The 17,866-nt window shown below is 37.7% G+C and overlaps 1 pseudogene; it reads left to right on the top strand.

The window, feature by feature from the left end:
* The window catches only part of LOC107757160 (zinc finger MIZ domain-containing protein 1-like), a 51,430-nt pseudogene that overhangs the window by 9,814 nt on the left and 23,750 nt on the right, over positions 1–17,866 (top strand).

Raw genomic sequence — 17,866 nt, 5'->3', positions numbered from 1 at the left:
CTATGTCGCCTCATCCGTGACTTACATGCTTAAACATTTCATGCGGGCTTAAGAAAGCACTCTTAATACCTGTCCCGACATCACTTCCTGAAATGCACTGACTGCTTTAACATATATAGGGCACTATCTAACCCTCCTGAGAGCCAGAGACGCTCCCCGTCCTGTCACGCACACAGCTGAGGTATTTGAAGAGAGCTTTATCCGACCGCTGCAGTGGGTGGTGGGGGAATTTTGCTGTCTGCCTATTTTTTTTCCACATTTGTGCTTTGGAATTTTAAGAGTGATTGCTGTGAAGTGGCCAGATGAGAGATGAAGCCCCGACGCTCCCGTTACTCACCCATTAATCCTTCCGCATGTCGGCGCAGTGAGTTACAGCACTGGCCACAGGCCCTTGTGTTTATTTGTCAGCGAACGCAACTGTAAATCAGCCCATAGCGGCTAAATTGATAACCTTGAATGTAAGGCCTGATACCTTTAACAGCGTGTAATAGACACACTGATGGGGTTCAAGCATTTGCAGAGGTCTGATTGAAGTGTAATTGGTCACAGTTCTTCCTTTCAGCACTCACACACTTTTTCAGCGCCATCCTTACTGAGTTGTGCAGTTTATTTTGCTAGCATTTTTTGAAGATCACAGTTGTACTTGTAAGAAACTGAGGAGTGTCAAAGTTATACTGGAGCGACTTCATCGACATGAAAGATGGATGGGACGGCTCCTCCTCGCCCACTACTGAAATGTCATCTTAGCGCTCGGTGTCTTTCAGGGCCTTGTTGAGCGTGTGAGGAGATCACAGATTTGCGCTGAAGTGCTGTCCCGTTTTTCTCTCAGCCTGACACACTCCTCTTTTGTCTGTCCATTTTTCAGAGAGAAGAACTTTAATGGCTTCCAGGTAGAGAGAAAGAGGCAGCAGTCAAGATGAACTCGATTCCTTCGATGGATAGGCACATACAGCAGACCAATGACAGGCTGCTGTGCATCAAACAGGTGAGGAGACAAGAGCCACAGTGACACAATGACCGTCTGTGTCTGTCTGTCTGTCTGTCTGTTCATTGTTCCAGAGTGCCCCACTGTCTCTCTGATGGCAATCTGTAGTTTTCCATTAGCTTGGCTCATATCAGGTTGTCGAATATGGTTGGAGTCTGAACCCTGTTGTCCTCCTCGGCTGTTTTCCAAGCATCCTCTATCAGCCGACGTTTGTTTTTGTGTACACAAACATAGGCACACTAAATGCAGACATGCCATAGACTTCTTTTACTTTTAAATTGAGCTAATTATACTACTGTTCAAAAGTTTGGGCACCGGAAGATTTAAAAAAAAAAAAAATTAATACTTTTATTCAGCAAGGACGCACTGAATTGATCAAGAGTGAAAGTAAAAATATTTATAATGTTACAAAAGATTTATATTTTAAATAATTGCTGTTCTTTTGAACTTTCTATTCATGAAAGAATTCTGAAAAAAAAACTTTAAGTTTTTCACAAAAGTATTAAGCAGCACAACCATTTTCAACATATAATGTATATATATTTTTCTGTAATATTATCAGTAAGGATCATGTGACACTGAAAACTGTAGCAGTGACAGCTGAAAATTCAGCTTTGTCATCTCAGAAATAAATAACATTTTGAAATATATTAAAATAGAAAACCGTTATTTTAAATTGTAATGATATTTCAGCATATTGCTGTTTTTACTGTATTTTTTTAAACACATAAATGCAACCTTGGGCCCCCCTTTGCTTTAAACGTATTATATTGGAATGTCCCGCAAGTAGAACACTTTTATATGAAGTACGCTCACTCAGGGACTTGTTTAGTAAGATTTTACCAGAACATTTTTTAGATTTTCTATCATATGGTAATTAAAAAAATCTTGTATAATTTTAACTGCTGTATTTTTGTGTTTGCTTGGTTTTCATTTTGTGTTTATGCAAATTTTGAATTATCCCAATGTCAGCATTTAAGGCTATCTTCATTGCAATAAAATTAATAACTACTAATACTGCTACTACTAAATGCAGCCTTGGTGACACTTCGTTCAAAAACATTAAAAAGTCTTACCAACCCCAAATTTAGGCGGTAGCGTATAATAATGACTACAGATTAACTCAATACCTACCCTATACCTAAAAACTTTTTACATTTTCCCCTATTGATTTGACACAAATTTGTCCTCAAAGTACACACATCACAGACTCATGGTTTTAAACAGAGTTTCTAAACCATAAGCCCATCAGGTATCAGTACATTGAAAGCAAAGATTTGACTGATTTAGCACTTCAGATTATGAAAACCACTTCAAATGTCCTCATGTTTCAATATATCAGAGAGGACATTTTGAAAAAAAAAAAAAAAAAAGGCACTCACAACTATAGACAAACTTACACACAAGTAGGTATGACCCAAGGCTATGTCTTGTGATTCTTGAATTTGATAATTACAGTGTGCTGTGTAGGTGTGACAGTTTGCATATCTCGACAGATTTATGGAAATATTTGACATGCCAACTTGTATATTACAGACAGTTCAGCATTTTTCGTGTCCGCACAGATTTCCGCTAGGCTTTGTTGTCTCGGCATCAATTAGGCTAGTCTTAGCGCTAATAAGATCATGTCTACAGCATGTAAGAATCCACTGAATTTTCTGAGCCTATTTAATTGGTTACAAATGACACCGTTATCTCTGTTGTGCATGGAAGATTGAGCCTGATTAAAACTAAAGACAAAACGCAAACAATTGCTGCTCATTAATCATATTGATATGGCACATTTAGTGTGGTGAGAGTCGTCAATTATTAATATGTTCAGTGCCAGTGTTGTCCCAGTGAGCTCAATTTAAGCAGAGACAGTATTTGTATTTTAAAGTATACTTTATCATTTTATGTCCACATAATATTTTAGTCAGGGTTTTTTTTGTTTTGCAGCAGCAACAGCAGCAACAACAGTAATAAAGTTTTGCACAGAACACAGTAGTAGTTTTAGAACAGACTGTACATTTAAAATTTCCATATGTACAGTAAATGACCTCTAGTTAATATGGAAATGCCAATACCTTTACAATTTCTAAATGTTCGCTTGTTTGTGACATCAATATGTCAAAAACCTGATACTCTATCAATCTAATGGGGGTGTTTCCTTTCCTCTCTGTCCCATTTCCCTCCTTTCATCATTCTGTCATCCTGTCACTCAATCACACGCCTGCCTGTCATACAATCAATTCTTCCCTCAACTTTACTCAGTTGGTTATAATGACAGTAGTGTAAAACATTATGTCCAGTCTCATGACTAACATCATCATGTTGTGATTGTAATGTCGATCAAACGGACCACTTTCTCTCTTGACTTCTTTGACTTTTTCTATCCTCATACTACCAGACTCTCGCACTGCCATCTGACTTTCATTTACATTTTCTCCATTTCCTTTTTTCCCTGTTTGTTGAGCTTCATTTCAATTTTACTAACTAAAACTCTTATCATTCACAGTGTTTACCTTTGAATGCATGATAAACGTTCGGATGATCAGAACAATTCTCTTGGTTCATTCTCCATCAAGAACATGAGAAGGAATTTAATGACTAGAAATAATAAGTGAAACACGGCACAGCGACTCAGTTTAATTAGACAGGCTTTCTTTTCTTTTTCTTCTTAAGAAGAAATTATCATTCACATGGAACATGAATACAAATTTGCTGAAGAGTATTCTGAAACTGGAGGAGGCAGTTATTCATGGTCCATGTCCCGTGTAGGACTGATGAAATGAGCTTGTGCTCAGGGATTTCCTATGACAGATTAGCTGATGAGAGGAATTGCCCTTAAGATTTCAAGATCCTGACCTTCTTTTATTGTCTTTCATCTGAGCAAAGTGTTGAATGTGACTGAATAATTTGAAGATTTCTTTCCATAAAATGTCCTGATATGACTTTTATTTTCTTAATTTAGTAGTTTTCTGTACCAGAAACAAGAATATAGTTGTTTTTTTATTTTAAAAGTTTAAATAATTAAAAATTATATAAATATATTATAAATTTGTAGAATTTATAGAAAAAAAAACTTGTGATAAGCAGAGACAGTATTTCTGTTTTAATTCTAATATTTTAGTGAACATTTTCTAGAAAAATATATGTGACCCTGGACCACAAAACCAGTCATAAGGGTCAATTTTTCGAAATTGAGATTTATACATCATCTGAAAGCTGAATAAATAAGCTTTCCATTGATGTATGGTTTGTTAGGATCGGACAATATTTGGCTGAGATACAACTATTTGAAAATGTGGAATCTGAGGGTGCAAAAAAATCAAAATATTGAGAAAATCGACTTTAAAGTCGTCCAAATGAATTCTTAGCAATGCATATTACTAATAAAAAATGTAAGTTTTAATATATTTACAGTAGGAAATTTACAAAATATCTTCATGGAACATGATCTTTAATATATATCCTAACGATTTTTGGCATAAAAGAAAAATCAATCATTTTGACCCATACAATGTATTTTTGGCTATTGCTACAAATATACCCCAGTGACTTAAGACTGGTTTTGTGGTCCAGGGTCACATATTTAAAGATATATATAAATAGAAATGTATGACTTTTAAAGATCAATGACTTTTCCAGGCCTAGAAATCCTGTTTAAAATAACATGATATTTCCAGGTTTCCATGTAACGTTATATATGTAAATATTCTAATGGTTGTGACATATTACTTCACACTGATTCATTTTTGCCGCCTAGTTCCTATAACTGGACTGGGAGGACAGCAAGAAAAAGAGCAAGTTTAATTCAGTGATATTGTAGTATAGGTGATCAGAAGTGTAGATGTCCAGGCCTGGTCAAGTAACAAGACTTCAATGCCTCTGGAGTGACTGATAGTAATACACAGAGCTGCCCTGAGGTGAAGAGGTCCTATTTGGACACTGCGTGCTTAGCAGGGGAAAGGTGGAGTGCTGAGATTTGGCTGCTGTTGCATTAACACCTGTGTTGTGATCCTGCCAAAAACCCTTCACTGCTGACACTCTCGCTGAGTGCCCACCATCACAACAGCGAGCTTTCCATCCCCTCCTCTCTTTCCTGATAATCGTGCAGTCAGAGCCAGGCACCAGAATGTCCGATTAAACAAAGAATTGCCTCCCTCAAAATGAAGATTCTTTTCCCCCAGCTTTTTGCGGCGAGAGGGTGGAACATTTTCTCCCCGAATATCCCTTATGCTGTGCAGGATTTACTCAGCAGGGTTCTGCAGCAGTAGACATTGCCTCTTTGTCAGATGAGCTCTTTGTCAACACACACACACCAAAACCACTCATTCAAATGGCGACCTCTGCCGCCCTCGGAAGACAATGCCGCTTCCTCACTGCGAGCCGGGGAAGAGGAGGTGTCCATCGGAGTATAATGGTCTTCAAAGTGTGCAGTCTCCTCCTCAGAGCGGCCAAACAGCGCCGGAGCATTAAACGTGCAAAGACTCTGAAGAGGGTGTACAGAATGCTCGTTTGTTTAAATTTCTTGTCATGTCTTGTGCGCCACCGGTCGCTGGAGAGCTTGGGTGGGGGGAGGGCGGTCCTGAGGGGAGGATAAACAACCTCGGCGCTCAATAAATAAAAAAAAAACATAGGGAAAAGAGAATGAGCCTCTTTTCATTGAATTCTGCCACAAAGCCCCCTCTCTTGTGCTCACCTTATTGGCCGGCGCTGCTTGACTATTGCTTTCAGAGGTGCAGATCTATTACATCTTAGTGGACAAAAGATGATGAAGAGTCTGGATTAGGACGCACTGCGGTGTGTGAGGAGGCCTTGAAGCACACTGAGCTCTTTGTCAGGAGGGTGGATCTGTCCCAGAATGCACAGCTGCGTTCAGACCAGGAGGCCTTGGGTTACCGGCTGGGTTCTTGCAGGGCTGTGCAGATGCACCGAGTCAGAGGGCAGGATGAGTTGGAGCACTTGGCCGACCCCTTGTCGAATACTGGTTGTAAATATGCCATAAAATGTTTAAGGAATATGGTATATGATTCAGAAAGGAGCAGAATTAGTTGAGTGGTTGGTTTTTTGGTTCACATGCATTCAAATGTTTTTTTTTATTTTTATTATTTTCAGTAGGTTTTTTCAGGTGTAGGATCTAAACCATCTTAAAGCCTGCCCTTGAATACCTGTATAGTTTTGTAATCGATCTATGAGTATGTCATGATCTATAGTGTCGAACGCAGCACTAAGATCAAGTAAAACTAGCAATGAGATACAGCCTTGGTCTTCTGTCTGTTTAAAGAAATATTTTAGAGTATTCTAGAACAACGTCCAAATTGTATTCTTTTTTTTTTCACATAAAATTGTTTTGACACGTCCCTCAGTATGAAAAAAACAGAGGTTTCAGAGTTTTTAAATGCAGTTTTAATATGAATGTATTAATAAGTAATAACTATGTTAGTAGTAGTAGTTGTTGTTATGTTGATTATATTTTATGATGTATTAAATATATTAAGTTATATTTATAAATGTGAAGCTCATTTTTTTATTACAAAATGAAAGATAGTTGACTCCGAAATGAAAATTGTCATTTACTCACACTCGTGTTATTCCGAACCTGTATGATTTTCTTCTGTGGAGCATAAGGTATTTTTTTGGTCAAATTGACTTCCATTGTACAGGTTTGGAATGACATGAGGGTGAGTACATGATGACAGAATTTCCATTTTCCATCTCTTTAAGAGATTGATATTTATGTGATATTTATCTCATGATAACATGTCATGCTGAACTATTATGGTTATGCTTTCAAAACAGTGTGATAATTGAATATTTTTTGTCTTTATTTTTTATTACTAAAAATTAAGTTTTAAGTGTTGACTAGATTTTCCCTTTAGATTTTGTAATATTTGTGATTTCTTCTCTTCAAACAGCACTTACAGAATCCGGCCAATTTCCAGACAGCGGCCACAGAACTGCTGGACTGGTGCGGAGACCCACGAGCCTTCCAGCGGCCATTCGAGCAAAGCCTTATGGGATGCTTGACGGTAAGACAGCAGATGCTCAAGTCTTGTCCTCATGTCAGGGACCAGTGACGAAGGTTAAAGCAACAGTCACGCTTCATGTGTCCCTCTGCCCACCCACTGATCTCTGTTTCTTTTCTTCCCTCCTGTAACCTCTGCCAGAGACTGGTGTTCAAGGGTTTTATTTTTTGATCTTAAAGTACCTTCTCCTATCTCACCATGCAGATTCAGGTATTATTAAACCATTAGTAAGCTGAATTTAATTCTGTTTATTGATGCTAGTGGTGCTGAACATACAGTAGGTTCCATGTCCCACATTCTCCATGACGGTCACTGATTATGGCATATTGCCAGTGTTTAGCACCTTCAGTCTGATTCAGGTCTCCAGTCCAGGTGCTTTCCGTGGCCGTGGATTTCCCATTGATTTCCACTGGACTTGAATTTCAGCCCCACTCCCACTCTGTGATCTGAATTCCTCAGATATTGATTTACTGGGAGGCTCTCGGAATATGTTTATTCTAACTAGTCTTGCATCAGGTATCTTTGCTCAGATTTTAATTTCCTTAAAAAGCCGCCATCATGTATCCTAGATCAGTGCTTCTCAACTAATACTAAACGGTAAACTGACATCATATTTTTGAGTTTATTTATTTTTATTACAACAAAAGTACAAGAGGTAAATATAAGCTTAGATTATCTGAATATTGAATATTGTTTTGGACAAAGGGGGGGCCCTGAAGTCAAAAAGTTTGTGAAACTTTGTCCTAAGGTGGCAAAGGGTGTCTATGCCATTTTGTAGTATAAATAGTGTAAGATAGGTGGTTACACTGAAAGTTCCCCCCCAAAAAAGTGCACTTTAAAGTGCCCCTATTATGCCATTTTTACGGTTCCTAATATTGTTTTGGGAGTCTCCTACAATAGGATTACATGCATGCAAGGTCAAAAAACGCTTTCGTTTTCTCAAAATATGCATTTAATATCACCTCATTTTCCAGCGATTCTCAAACGATTCGTTCGAAGCAATTCAAAGATTCAGTCTCTCTAAACCCCTCCTTTCCGTGAGCCTGCTCTGCTCTGATTGGTCAGATGGCCTAGTCTGTTTTGATTGGTCTACGGCGTACAGCGCGTTTCGGACATCTATTATTTATCATACTTAGGTTGTGATTCAGTGGAGCCAGCTGGTCCAAATAAACAGGATACTGATCCATCTTTCAACAGCAAGCGTTTTGTGAATCCCACGTTGAACTCCCCGAGATTAGAGAAGCAGTAGAATGATGCGTTTGTGGGCTGGGTCAAGTTATTCGCGGCCGGCCAACGTAGGACATAAGCGCGCATTATGCAAATGTGTTACCCCGTGATGTGTAGCTGTCACGGAAGTGGGATTCGAATTATTAACTACTCGTTTCAGCTGTTCAGAGTCGATTCTTTATTTTGGGAGACAATAACTTTATTTATCGTGCACTTTCAGCTTTACAACTTTGCAGATCGTTTGCATTCACATACAGCTACATTACACACACTGCATGAAAGGCAGTATTGGAAATGGAATAATAGGGGCACTTTAAATACCCGGATGATGCACTTACTTAACCAAAAAATGAATAAAAAAATGTGTGTGTGGAATGTTGGACTCTTCATGCACTTAACTGTTGCAGCTTTCCTTACGTACTGCAGGGGGAAGGGCTATATTTCAATGTTGGATGACAAAATAACACTTATACTAGATGGTAGAGTGCATAGTGTAGGGCCTCATTTGGGACATAACTCTAAATTAATCTTGAGCTAATGGTTCGAGCCTTTGGAACTAAATGACAACTTTTTGCCAACAATAATGTAATTATTCTTTAAATACTGACCTTAACCCTTTAAAACCAATACTTAAACTTCCATTAAGTTATTGATTGGATCCCTTTATAGCTTTTTTTTCTTTTTTCAATTTTTAATGAATGAATGTACATTACTGGTCTGAAATAATCAAGTATTCTTAATGTTTTTGAAATAAATCTCTTATGCTCTTTAGCAGCAAAAAAAAACTGTTTTCAGCATTGATAATAATAATAATAAATTAGAAAGTAATAATAAAAAAAATGCAGCCTTTGTGTGCATAAGAGACTTAAAAAACATTTATAGATCTTAATTATTCAAAATAACTGGTAGTGTACATGCAGTTTTAAGACATAGCGGATAGTCACTAGTAAAAAGTTTAGGACTAGTCAGCATTTTCATGATATAATTTTGTGATTAGTCACATGACATTAGCTCAAAACAACCTGACTTCATCACAAAGGGGTCTCTGTGCCAGCCAAGCCACTGCCTTTGAGATAAATGGGAATGTAAACGTACAGCTTTCTCCAGGTATTCCAAGACCGCCTTGGTGCTGCTGCATGGCTCTGACAGCCTGAGTTTGGTTCAGCCTCTCTCTCTGGAGTTGGTGTCATGTGTGTACATGACAGTGTGTCCCCAGACACCGTCTTCACACCACATGCGTTCACTCCAAAAGGATGCACAGTATGTTTGTGCTCTGTATATCGTAATTAATTTGTCTGATGCATTGCGGATACCGCAGAGAGCAGCGGAGAGGTTATCTTCCCCAGGTGAGGATGTAGCGGTGAGGACGGTGGAGAGATTAAAGAACTGGGGAGATAAGAGTGTTGGCTGACAGATGTGGACATGTCTTACACATTTCCCCTCAGGCAGCAGGTAGCTCTCTGTTCTCTGCAGACCTGCATATGGAGCTGTTCTTCCATTGTCTCCCAGCTGCACAATATCAGCACTCAGCCAAATGATAAATGACATCTCCAAACTGTCAGTAGCTTTAGCGATGACAACTTTCTCTGCTATTCCAATGTCTTTTCTTGTCAACCCTGCATATGTGCAGTGCTATGGGCCTCGCTCTGGAAAGAAATAAATGTCAATTTTTTTCTTGCATATTATATTGCATGTCACTGTGTGTGTGCCCTCGGTCCTTTAGCAAAATTGTAACCGAGGAGATTTGCGTGGCTCAGTGATAGAAATTTTTTTTTTCCTGTTGAATCACTTAATATTTTAGGCCTGTGTTCTGAGAAGAGAGATTGTGGAAAAGGCTTATGAGAGGATGCATTTCTAAACGCCTGTGGAATCTATACCAGCCCTTGTGGCAACAAGCCTGGCTGCTGCGTTTGGCAAGTGCAGCTGCAGTAGGGAAATTAAAGTTTGGCAAGAGCACAGCGGCGCTGCCTGTCCAAAAATCTCAAAAAAACTGGAGGACAAAAACTGGGCTAGATTTTCAGTTGCATAGATGCCATTCTAGAATCCTGTTAAGCTGTTATTTGACCATTAAATTGTGAATAGAAATCTGTCAGCGCAGGTTTGATTTGTCTTTTTTGTTGCACCACCTTGGTAGCAGATGTATGACAATTTATGATTAAGAAGAGTCATGTTTTCACCCCATGTGGAACACAAATTGCGCTGGGTGTTAAGAATTGAGAAGGTTAGTAAGCGGATAAATGCAGCACACAGCTGCAGCAGCGTGATACATGAGTCATTAAAGATCATGTGCAGCCTCGTTCAGATTTTAAAGCAGATATTGCAAAAGGTCGAATGCCTCTCGTTTTATATTGGTTGTTATATTTATATTGGTATTTTTTGATTGATAGAATAATAGAGAGTGAAAGGAGAAACAAAATGAATTCTTTCAAATTGAATTTTATTCAGAGCAATATTTAAACCCATAACTTTAAAATGAAAAATAAGCACCTTAACCACTGTAAACACTTTTTTTTTTTTTTTTGTCATTGTCAGCCTGTGGTCTAAAGAATTTAAGTGTTCCTGGTATATCATTTTAATGAAATAGGTTACCTAAAAATTATTTCTGTCTTTCTTTACTCACCTTTGTGAAGTTCTAATCCCATATTACTTTTTTTTTGTGTGGAATATATATAATAAGATGTTTGGCAGAATTTTCACGCTGCTGGGACCAGGGGCTGTAAAGCTCCCAAAAAAAAAAAAAGACCAAAAAAAATGTCACAAATGGAAAAAATTTTGAAAACTAGTTTCTTTTTTACTTTTTTTTTTGGCCATAATTCATATAGAACAGGGGTGCCCAACCCTGCTCCTGGCAATCGACTGTCCTGCAAAGTTTAGCTCCAACTCTAATCAAAGACACCTGCCTTTAATTTTTAAGTGATCCTGAAGACCCTAATTAGTTGCTTCAGGTGTGTTTGATTAGGGTTGGAGCTGAACTTTGCAGGACAGTCGATCGCCAGGAGCAGGGTTGGGCATCCCTGATATAGGGCATCTCAGAGAGGGACTGAATAATAATTTAAGTTTTGCTGTGTTTCTGACACCAATTTATTGAATTTTTTGACTGGATTACTGTTATGGCACTTTTTGGTGGTGGTTTGTCATTTTTGACATTTGATAGCAACTTGGTCACCATTGACTTTCAGTGTATGGAATAGAGCAGCCTGGACATTCTAGCTAACTTCTCTTTTTGTGTTCTGATAGAAGTCAGTCATGCAGGTTTGGAACAATATGAGGTTGAGTAAATGACATTTTTGGGTGATCAGTCCCTTTAAGAGATTCCACAGGTAAAGCCACAGTTATGTATTCTGTGTGGTAACATTGTCACCTACCCTCTCTGTCTTACATGTGGCTTTAGGGTTTTATTTACACGCTTTTGAATTGTTCAGTGAAAGACCACAAGATGCTTTGAAAGAAGCTGGAGTTACCCAACCCTGCTCCTGGCAATCGACTGTCCTGCAAAGTTTAGCTCCAACTCTAATCAAAGACACCTGCCTTTAATTTTTAAGTGATCCTGAAGACCCTAATTAGTTGCTTCAGGTGTGTTTGATTAGGGTTGGAGCTGAACTTTGCAGGACAGTCGATCGCCAGGAGCAGGGTTGGGCATCCCTGATATAGGGCATCTCAGAGAGGGACTGAATAATAATTTAAGTTTTGCTGTGTTTCTGACACCAATTTATTGAATTTTTTGACTGGATTACTGTTATGGCACTTTTTGGTGGTGGTTTGTCATTTTTGACATTTGATAGCAACTTGGTCACCATTGACTTTCAGTGTATGGAATAGAGCAGCCTGGACATTCTAGCTAACTTCTCTTTTTGTGTTCTGATAGAAGTCAGTCATGCAGGTTTGGAACAATATGAGGTTGAGTAAATGACATTTTTGGGTGATCAGTCCCTTTAAGAGATTCCACAGGTAAAGCCACAGTTATGTATTCTGTGTGGTAACATTGTCACCTACCCTCTCTGTCTTACATGTGGCTTTAGGGTTTTATTTACACGCTTTTGAATTGTTCAGTGAAAGACCACAAGATGCTTTGAAAGAAGCTGGAGTTACGAGTTCAAGGGGCCAAGTGCGGGCTGTGGTCTCTGCGGATCAGGGTATTCAGAGAACAAACACAGACGTCTGTGCACCAGTCACACAGATCTCTAGGGAAAGCTCATCAGTCGTGCCTTGCAAATATCCACACAGTCTTAACACTATTCTGCATCAGTGGAGGTGGCTGTTTTATCTTTGAATACATTATTCATGCACATATATAAATATTTGATATGATTGCACTAAAAAAGGGAAATTGCTCTTTTATGAGTAGTTTTTGGAGAAATATTTGGTGTACAAGGAAGAGGGGGGTGGTAGCCGGGTGATGCGAGTATACCGCTGGTTTTCGCCTCTCTCATGGGAGTCTGGGGTAGAATTTCAAGGAAGCTTAATTGCACATAGCTCATGTAGACTATTGAAAGATTCAATAGCCTTAATGCTAAAGAGTGTGTTCAGAACATTTCTGCTTGATTTTTCTACAGTCTTTTAGCGGAGAACTCTGTTTGCACCTCTCTTGTGAATGCAAATAATGGACACACACAGGCAGATGAACGGCATGAGTACACAAAGACCCGTTTTAACACTCATACGGTCTCTTTCCACAGGTTGTCAGTCGCGTGGCAGCGCAGCAGGGTTTCGACTTGGACCTCGGCTATCGGCTCCTGGCCGTGTGCGCGGCAAACCGCGACAAGTTCACCCCTAAGTCAGCAGGTGAGAACCGCTTCTCTCATTGCAATGTTTCTTCTCACTCATCATTGCTTATAAAACTCAGAGACACTCTGCCTGTAATGAATCCACATTTCTCATTTAGTGATGTAACAGGAAGTCTTTTAATTGCGGCATTATGCAATCACAGCGCACGGCCATGCATTAGCATCTTTTCACTTTCTTTTGTCCAACACTCACTCATCTCCTTAAGACGTCATGAGGCGATTTAACTTCTAGAGGTTGCCGATTTTACACGTGGAGCTCTCTTCATGCCAGAACCACCCCGGAATAATTCATTGATAAGTTGCCAGAGTTCACTTTCCAACAACCATTCATCAGCAGAGCAGCATTGCTTTCTAATTAGCTCTGTTTGAAATCCTGACCTTCTCAGCCAAAGCTGAGTGTCCTGTTCTTGTACATTTGTCAAAGTGAATTGAGGACAGGCATCAGCCAAACAGAGATAGATGGCCTGCAAACGCGGGGTTGAGGTGTGTGAGTGTACTTCATTTGAGAAAGGCCTGACACGGCTCGCTGTGGAGAATGAAGATAAACTGTCCATTTGAACCATGGTTACTGTGGGACACCTTGGGCCTTCCTGAAACTTTTTAGATCACTGCAAAAATAATTTTCTTAATAAATAGTTTTGTCTTATTAATACTGGAAAGCAGTGGTATTTTAGTTTTATTTATATAATGTTACAATATTTATTGAAATAGCTTTTATTTTTATATTTTCAGTTTTCATTTCAATTTTATTTTTAGTATTTTTGCTATCTGTCTTTTGTATTAGTTTTTGGGTTTTTGTATTTAGCTTTAATTTGTTTTTATTTCTATTTCAGTTTTAGTTATTTATACTTATTAACAACTTGTTTTTTTTTCCAGTTAGTCACCAAGACAACATTTCTCTCTTTTTTTTTTTATTTTAAGGTTTTTTTATTTTATTTCACTTTTATTTCAGTTAGCAAAAAATGATTATTAATAGTTTCAGTTAACAGTAACATTTAAAACTTATTTACTTTATTTATTTTACTTTTTTCTATTTTTTACTTTTACTTCTTACTCCCAGTAATTAAAATTGCTTTAAGGATGTTTGGAATTTTATACTTGAAAACAAGACAAAAATACTGATTAATAAATGTATTTTTGCAGTGAACAGCTGTGTTAGTGGCAGTATGCTGTTAATAACACTCACGTGACTTGTTGTTTGATGGCATGAATATTTTTCAGTTTGAGTGATATCTCTAATATTTCAAATCAAGCAGAGTTTATACCAGTGGTTGCATTCAGAGCAGCGGGTGATAAAGAAATGGCTGGAAGCAGATATGACTCAGGCTTCCTCTCTCTCAGTGCATCATGGGGGCATTCATCTTACCTCTATCATAAGGGCGTCTGCCGCCCCAGACATGAAGACAACAGTGGCAGGGCTCAGTCTCACACACCCATCCTCCGCCCCTCTCGCTTTCTGTCCTCCTTGATTCCACACACTCTTTCTCTTTATCTGTCTACATCCATCACGCAAACACACACAGAAAGAGCAAAAGGAGAAAAAAAAGAGAGAGAAGAGATATGCACATCAGGTCAGGGATTTGTCGAGAAAGTGCAGCCCCAGCGAAAACCCAGTGACAGGCAGGATGGCGACAGAGGGGCGGCCACCCGACACCACACCCGAGTTCAGTGTGTCTGGCGCTCTCAGAGCCCGAGAGAAGCGAGACACTCCCACATTACACGATCAATGCACAATCAGGCGGCCGTAGAGAGGCAGTCACCGGCTGCAGGATGAATCCGTCATGTTTTGCTGTCTCTGTGATATACAATGCAGCTGACACTTGGCTGTGAGGATGGCCAAAAGTCATCCACTTGCACTCAGAATTACACTTTTATTTGCCTCTCGTAAAAGAATGTTAAGAACCTGTAATGGATAAATGCCAGAAGATGTCTTATAAGATATAGTAATACTTATATTTATGCTTTGAGCTCTTGTTAATGTTACATTTAAACAGTTACAGTGCTATAAATGGTCAGTTGGATTCCTTTGTTTTTTTTAAATGTGATATAGGCAAATTTTTAACACACTTGTCTCTCATTATATGCTTGAAGCGTGTATTTTTGACAGTTTCCCCAATGACAAAGTCGATGAGCACACATTTATCGTCACTGCAAAACAAATATTAATTAATATATTTGTCTTGTTTTCCAGTAAAAAAAAAAACTGAATATCCATAAAACAAGATAAATTTGCAAAACTGTTACAAATTTTTTTTGTATTAAGTATTAATATTAATGTTGTAGCTACCATGTATATATAAAAAAAATTATATATAAATGTTAAATTAATATAAAACATTAATTTATATATCATAAACTCTTGACATAGGAAAAATATTGAAAATGTGAATGTTTATATGAAAATATAAGAACATTTTATTATTATTTGTATTATTATTATTGCTATAAATAATATATAAATACATTTATAATTAGATTTAAATTTGTATAATACGTTAATTTATATTTAAAAAAGAAAATGTCAAAAGCATTAGTAATTCTATATGTAAGACTAATAATAATAATAATAATAATAATATACAATTAAATATTTTTTTTACTTGTGTATAATATTATTATTATTATTATAGAAAAACAGCTTATTCAGTTTTAGTAAAATTATTTTTTTAAATGTTTTTTTAAAGATGTTTATTGGAAAATAAGTCAAGCATACTGACTGGAAAAGTGATTTTTACAGTGCACTGACAAAAGAAAGATATAATCAGTGCAAAGTGATGGAAGCGCGTTGTTCATTCTCACCAACTGATCTTCAGGAATGTGTCAGAGATGTGGTGTATGTGTGTAGATGAAGTCTAGTCTGACTGTCAGTGCATGCTGGTTTGTGAGTGCTGACCTCTCTGTCAGCGGGATTATCCAGCAGTATTAATCTGTGATTATGGGAATTATCTGTCCACGGTGTGTTTGCATCTGTGTGTGCTCTTATTAAGTCTGATCTGACAGACTTTTTAACCAGGCTTTGTTTGGCACCCCACTGCCAGTGCAATAGGATAATTATTTAGTCTAAAATCTCCCTCTTTAGAGCACACAGTTGTGTCTGTACCAAGAAACGCTAAATACTTTGTCTGAGATGCTTTTATTGAGCATATGTTAATTATACACCGCATCACAATTGCTTTTTGACAGTATTACAACAATATCCTGTCAGTCACAAAACAGTCCCCTTGCTTAGATCAAAATCAAGTTCTTCCCTCGGTATGTGTCATGCTGATATTTAATCGAGAGCAGGTTAGTCGAAAGATTGACAGCTGATGTGTTTGTCTATTAGGACATATTTCTCACTTGCATGGCCCCATTCAGAAAGCCTGCTATTATTTAAAAATTTTCCTGAAAAAAAGTCATCTTCCCAAATTACGTTTGTGCCTGCATACAGGAGCAGAGATAGTGTGCCATTGTTCAGAGTGAGATGTTGCGACAAGATAATTGCAAGGTGTGTCTCAATTCAAGTGTTTTTAAAGTCCGTTACTGAGCAGATTTGGCACGAAGTGCAGAAAACATTAAGTACAGGAATTTTAACAATGCTTTGTTTTTCCCTCTAAAATCTTTATCTAGTGTTTATAAGAATTCCATAGTTTGCGTCATTTTTTTTCACACTAACAAATTTTGTGTTTTTATGTTGCTTTATATAATAATTATATATAATTGATTGTTATTAATATCTTTAGTCATACAACAGTTATTTAATCAGTTCTGTGACTAAAACAAGTTTATGCACTCAACAAGCCTTACTGAGTGATAGTACCCACATTTAATTACATTGTAGTGCAAGGTCTTTCACCATATTCAGGTTTCTGACCCTGTTTGTTGAATTTTTTTTTTTTTTTTTTTAATTTAGAGATAAAGTTGTTTGACGCAATTGCATGTCAAAATAAAGTTGACACATGGCTGTTACCTGAGTAGCAGCTTGGCAAAAGTATGAAATTGGCCAATGGCCACATTGTGGGGTGAAACGGATCTCTCAACGCAACAGTGAGGAATGTTCCTGCTCTACATAGGAAGTCTGTCAGCAGCTTGTAAATCAGCCCAGCTGGAAGGCACGTCAGGAGAGCAACCAATCCGCCATGTCGAGGGTGACGGATGGCTTTCCAGCACCCAGCTGTAATTCACATGTCATGTACACACATGGTTTACAGAGAAGACACAAGTGCAAATACACAAGAAACTCAAGCCCGGGGACCTCCCCGTTGGTTTGATATACCGCAAACCCAGGCTACCTCTATCTGTGTACAGTTCTCACTTCATACATTCACTTCAGATGTTCACTGTGCCTTTGAGTTTGCAACATCAAAGTATAGATCATTAGTAGGTCACAGTCACCTTTATATGAACGCTCGTATCCAGGGGCCGGAATTAACAGTTGCCCTGCAAAAAATGTGAATAAATATTATATAGACTTTGTTGATTAGCTAGTTATTTGTTAGTTAAATGGTAACATTAATTGTAACACACTCCAAAAACTGTAGTAAAACTGTAGAAAAAAAAACATTAATTTCTTATATATATATATATATATATATATATATATATAGAGGGAGAGAGAGGTAAAAATATACTATAAAATATATATGTACTAAAAATATATTCTAGAAATATTTATGAAAAAGTCCACCATTGTCAGGTGAGACAAAGTTAATTTTAGACTCTGCTTAAATCAGTTTTTCAAAATATTCTGCTCTTTTTCTTCTGATGTAATCATTCAGCAACAGTTCAGTTACTTTTAGATGCTCCAGATATGCTCGACTTTTTGTTCATACAGAAACAAGCAGATTTTTCATTGTAGCTTGTAATCTGAAACAATTATG

This window comes from Sinocyclocheilus rhinocerous, unplaced genomic scaffold (genome assembly GCF_001515625.1).
Source record: "Sinocyclocheilus rhinocerous isolate Xijiao unplaced genomic scaffold, SAMN03320098_v1.1 scaffold503, whole genome shotgun sequence".
NCBI classification, from domain to species: domain Eukaryota; kingdom Metazoa; phylum Chordata; class Actinopteri; order Cypriniformes; family Cyprinidae; genus Sinocyclocheilus; species Sinocyclocheilus rhinocerous.
This window is presented reverse-complemented; position numbering and strand designations above follow the sequence as displayed.